Source organism: Schistocerca gregaria, chromosome 10, assembly GCF_023897955.1.
Source record: "Schistocerca gregaria isolate iqSchGreg1 chromosome 10, iqSchGreg1.2, whole genome shotgun sequence".
NCBI classification, from domain to species: Eukaryota; Metazoa; Arthropoda; class Insecta; order Orthoptera; family Acrididae; genus Schistocerca; species Schistocerca gregaria.
This window is the reverse complement of record NC_064929.1, coordinates 166134391-166140244: the sequence shown is the minus strand read 5'-3', so window position 1 is coordinate 166140244 and position 5854 is coordinate 166134391. Positions and strand designations below refer to the sequence as shown.

The 5854-nt window shown below is 45.8% G+C and overlaps 1 pseudogene; it reads left to right on the top strand.

Moving 5' to 3' along the window:
- Positions 1-4251: 4251 nt before the first annotated feature.
- LOC126293880 (5S ribosomal RNA) lies at positions 4252-4369 on the top strand (annotated as a pseudogene).
- The last annotated feature ends 1485 nt before the right edge of the window (positions 4370-5854 follow it).

Below are 5854 nucleotides of genomic sequence, written 5' to 3'. Positions count from 1 at the left end.
CCGACCTCGGGGAACATCAGGTTGGATTCCGTAGAAATGTTGAAACACGTGAGGCAATACTGACCCTACGACTTATCTTAGAAGCTAGATTAAGGAAGGACAAACCTACGTTTCTAGCATTTGTAGACTTAGAGAAAGCTTTTGAGAATGTTGACTGGAATACTCTCCTTCAAATTCTGAAGGTGGCAGGGGTAAAATACAGGGAGCGAGAGGCTATTTACAATTTGTACAGAAACCAGATGACAGTTATAAGAGTCGAGGGACATGAAAGGGAAGCAGTGGTTGGGGAGGGAGTGAGACAAAGTTGTAGCCAGCCCAAACAAATCTTGCTCATCTTCGCGTTTCATGCAATTTGCAGCGTCAACGGAAAGCGTCTCGAAGATCATTCCATCAGCGTATATTATCAAGGACAGTAAACCAGAAACAATAACCAGGACGCCAGCAGACTCAGTAGGCCTGCAGGCATGGTGGTAGCAGTTAGCGTGGGCCAGGGCGGTGATAGCGGTGGAGGACTGGTTATGGTTTCTGGTTTCCCGTCGCTGATAGTACATACCGATGAAATGAACATCGGGCTAGACTACTCTGCGACCACTCTATCGACTGAGTACCTAAAATTCCTCTTTAAAATTCATTTTCAGTGCAGTACTGGAAATATCTACTGCAACACCAGAGAAAATGCACCTTTCTACTCGTGCGGCAGACATCTCGTATCTGTAATTCTCCCTTGGTGTACGGCGAATGTTACCTTTTCGTCTGAAGCCCTCTCCTTTATGAATGACACTATGCGTTCTATGCCGGCCTCTGTGGCCGAGCGCTTCTAGGCGGTTCAGTCTGGAACGGCGTTGCTGCTACGATCGCAGGTTCCAATCCGGCCTAGGGCGTGGATGTGTCTCATGTCCTTAGGTCAATTAGATTTAAGTGTTTCTAAGTGTAGGGGACTGATGACCTCAGATGTTAAGTCCCATAGCGCTTAGAGCCATTTGAACTATTTGATGCGTTCTATTTTCCAGATTCTCGTCAAATCTGTGTGACACCTCGTCTGATATTTCGTGCGCTCGTACTTTGGTCAGTAGGCAGTAGTATTGAAACGCATGGAACACTTTCTGGAATTCCAGGAACACGGGCTCAACCGGGCGCTTGTGTGGGGTTTTTTGTGGGTCTCGTAGACGAAGAGAGCCATCTAAGTTTCACACGATCGGTTATTTTTGAAACCCATGTAGAATCTTCTCGAATAGACATTTATTTATTTCTTATTTAATGTGTTCATTTGGCATTTATCTGCCATCATGTTTGCTCTTAGGTTTACAATTTCATATTAATATTTTACACAGTGAAGTTTCGGCGCATCCCCCTTTTTAAAAAAGTAGCAAATTATCCATCTATACAACACTAACATGAGTACTGTCTTACTCCTGTTACTACTTCCTCCGTTTGCCTTAAAAAGCAGTCTTATGCTAGGGATAATACGCTGTCTAGCCACATTAACTTGACCACCTGGGCAAAAGCCTGAATAAGCCACCCTTTGCAACACGGACCGCTGCGAAACGTGTAGGAAAAGTGTCAATGAGGTTCTGGAAGGTACAGACAGAGATTGGTGCCATGCCGACCGCAGTGCCGTGGTAAACAGCGGTGGGTTCCTCAGATGAGGATCCATGACTTGACAGACTGGTAGAGGTGGTTCCTCAGAGCCTATATTCGGGTTATATCTAGGGGCTTTGGTGACTGGGGAAGTATGGCAAACATATCCTGAAGCTCTTCGGGCCACGCACATACCTGCGGGCTGTGTGACACGTTGTGTTGTCCTGTTAGTACATGCTGTCGTGCCGTGCAGAAGCAAACTGCTTGTGGGGGTGGAGATGATGCTCAAGGTTACATCCATACTAGTGTTGATTAATTGTGCCTTATAGAATGACGAGATCACCCAGAGTGGACCCTATTGCTTTGAGACGTTTCTCGCAATCTGTCTGATGGAGCATAAAACTTCGTTCATCTGAAACAGGCCACCTGTCGGCACTCAGTGGACGTCCAGTTATATAATGGCGTGCAAACCCCATCCTTCGCCGCCGATAAACGGCACTCAGCATGGGTGCATGAATCAGGCACCTGCTGCAGAGGCCCAAGCGTAGCAACGTTCGCTGAACGTCCGTTAAGGAGACACTGCTGGTAGCCCGGTAGTTAATCTGGGTGGTCAGTGGCTCAACTGTTGCTCGTCTGTTCGCCCGTAGACATCTCGGCAACCGTCGTTCACCCCTATCTTCTATGGCCCGTGGCGCACCATTTTGCCATGCATGGCACATTTCAACCACGGCGGCATTTGAACAATTTACAGACATAGCCGTTTCGGAAATACTTCCACCCTTAGCATGGAAGCCAATGTTGATGCCCATTTGGACGTCAGATAAATCGCTCGGTTTCCGCATTACTACGCCGACACGCTTCGCCTACACTGCTAGTATTGCCACCTGCCGACTGTGGTTGGTTATTGGATGGTGACTTCGAACATAGGCAGTGGCTACATTAAGGTGACCGGGCTGTCCAATAACTGGGTAATAACTCGGAATCGTATCTCCCAAAGAAGGGAAAGCAGGAAGGTGGAAGGAATATATAGAGGGTCTATACAAGGGCGATGTTCTTGACGACAATATTATAGAAATGGAAGAGAATGTAGATGAAGATGAAATGGGAGAGACGATACTGCGTGAAGAGTTTGACAGAGCACTGAAAGACCTGAGTGGAAACAAGGCCCCAGGAGTAGACAACATGCGATTAGAACTACCGACATCCATGAGACAGCCAGGCCTAACAAAACTCTACCATCTGGTGAGCAAGATGCATGAGACAGGCGAAATACCCTCAGACTTCAAGATGAAAATAATAATTCCAATCCCAAAGAAAGCAGGTGTTGACAGATGTGAAAATTACCGAACTATCAGTTTAATAAGTCACAGCTGCAAAATACTAACGCGAATTCTTTACAGACGAATGGAAAAACTGGTAGAAGCCGACCTCGGGGAACATAAGGTTGGATTCCGTAGAAATGTTGAAACACGTGAGGCAATACTGACCTTACGACTTATCTTAGAAGCTAGATTAAGGAAAGGCAAACCTACGTTTTTAGCATTTGTAGAGTTATAGAAAGCTTTTGACATTGTTGACTGGAATACTCTCTTTCAAATTCTGGAGGTGGCAGGGATAAAATACGGGAGCGAAAGGCTGTTTACATTTTGTACAGAAACCAGATGGCAGTTATTAGAGTCGAGGGGCATGAAAGGGAAGCAGTGGTTGGGAAGGGAGTCAGACAGGGTTGTAGCCTCTCCCCTATGTTATTCAATCTGTATATTGAGCAAGCAGTAAAGGAAACAAAAGAAAAATTCGGAGTAGGTATTAAAGTCCATGGAGAAGAAATAAAAACTTTGAGGTTCGCCGATGACTTTGTAATTCTGTCAAAGACAGAAAAGGACTTGGAAGAGCAGTTGAACGGAATGGACAGTGTCTTGAAAGGAGAATGTAAGACGAACATCAACAAAAGCAAAACGAGGATGATGGAATGTAGTCGAATTATGTCAGGTGATGCTGAGGGAATTAGATTAGGAAATGAGACAATTAAAGTAGTAAATGAGTTTTGCTATTTGGAGAGCAAAATAACTGATGATGGTCGAAGTAGAGAGATATAAAATGTAGACTGGCAATGGCAAGGAAAGCGTTTCTCAGGAAGACAAATTTGTTAACATCGAGTGTCAGGAAGTCGGTTCTGAAAGTATTTGTGTGGCGTGTACCCATGTATGGAAGTGAAACGTGGAGGATAAATAGCTTAGACAATAAGAGAATAGAAGCTTTCGAAATGTGGTGCTGAAGATTAGATGGGTAGGTTACTTAACTAATGACGAGTTATTGAATAGAATTGGGGAGAAGAGGAGTTTGTGGCACAACTTGACTAGAAGAAGGGATCGGTTGGTAGGGCATACTCTGAGCCATCAAGGGATCACCAATATAGAATTGGAGGGCAACGTGGAGGGTAAAAATCATAGAGGGAGACCAAGAGATGAATACACTAAACATATTCAGAAGGATGTAGGCTGCAGTAGGTGCTGGGAGATGAGGAAGCTTGCACAGGACAGAGTAGCCTGGACAGCTGCATCAAACTAGTCTCCGGACTAAAGACCAAAACATCAACAATCTCCCATGTTGAAAGTTTGATAGGGCTCATCAGAGATTATAAATAATTGATAGGGGCGGGTATTCATAACCTAGGGCAACGGCATTGCCGCAGTGAATACACCGGTTCCCGTGAGATCACCGAAGTTAAGCGCTGTTGGGCGTAGTCGGCACTTGGACGGGTGACCATCCAGGACGCCATGCGCTGTTGCCATTTTTTGGGGTGCACTCAGCCTCTTGATGCTAACTGAGGAGCTCCTCGACCGAATAGTAGTGGCTTCGGTCAAGAATACCATCATAAGGACCGGGAGAGCGGTGTGCTGACCCCACGCCCCTCCTATCCGCGTCCTCTACTCAGGATGACACGGCGGTAGGATGGTCCCGGAAGGCCACTCTGGGCCTGAAGACAGTGTTTTTTTATTAACAGCCTAATCAAATAAAAAGTTAATGAAAGTGAGAGGAGTTGGTATCTTCTTGTGGCATCTGTTTACCAGTGGACACTTCCGCGATAGGTCACGTATTGCAGTTTCTGTAATGTGTTCAGTTTAGAGATGGATTCCTTTCTGTTGAAAAGACCTTGCGCTGTGGAAATAGATGTTTGGTCATCTGTGAAGTTCGTGCGACTTATGGTTGAGGGAATTCCCTATTTCACAATTGCCTTTTAGAATTTGGCAAGCCGACGGTCGTGGTTGTTGCAAAGATTTGTCCTCTTCTCGTGTTAGATATTTGACTCAATCCATACCATTAATGAAGAACCCCGTTCGTACGTATGCACTATTCGTGTAACGTTAGTGTGTTATACCAACATAATACTAAGGTACGCTGGAAAAAGTATTGTTATTTAAATGAGTCAAGGAAATTATTTTCAGATTGATATTGCCCGCTGTTAGTCGTTTAGCTTTCGCTATTTCCTCTCCATGGTGGATCCCTCTTTGCGTCCTCAGCTCGGTGGTCTCGCGGTCGCGTTCTCGCTTCCCGAGCACGGGGTCCCGGGTTCGATTTCCGGCGGGGTCAGGGATTTTCCCCTGCCTCGAGATGACTGGGTGTTCGTGCTGTCCTCATAATTTCATCGTCATTCATGAAATTGCCGAGATTGGACTGAGCAAAGATTGGGAATTTGTACACGCGCTGATAACCGCGCAGTTGAGCGCCCCGGAAACCATACATCGTCATCATCATCTCCTATTACCTCGAAGTACCTTGCAGTCCGTGCGCCCAATCCGCATTTGTACGTTCTGAGACAGGAACGACGCATCACGGAGTTATGCAAATGGATCACAGACTAATACTCACACATGTTACGGCATAAAGCTAAGCCAATTGCACGCTGACCGAGCCCTCTCCACTACGACAACGCGGCAGCAGCGGCCTCTATGCGATGAGGACATAAGCGTCGCTCCCGACTAGCCGAGGCCTAGTTCTACAGAAGCTTCACCACCAGCGACCTGAGTAGAAGAGTCAGCTGTATTACTTCACCTGTATTAGAAAATGTATATACTGAAGAGATTTATAATTTGCGTGTTGCCCTTTGCTTGCGACATTTCTATGTTATCATCAAAGTGAAGGATTGTCATTGTTCATTTCGTAATGTTGTTGTTGTTGTTGTTGTTGTTGTTGTTGTTGTTGTGGTCTTCAGTCCTGAGACTGGTATGATGCAGCTCTCCATACTACCCTATCCTGTGCAACCTGTTTCGTCTCC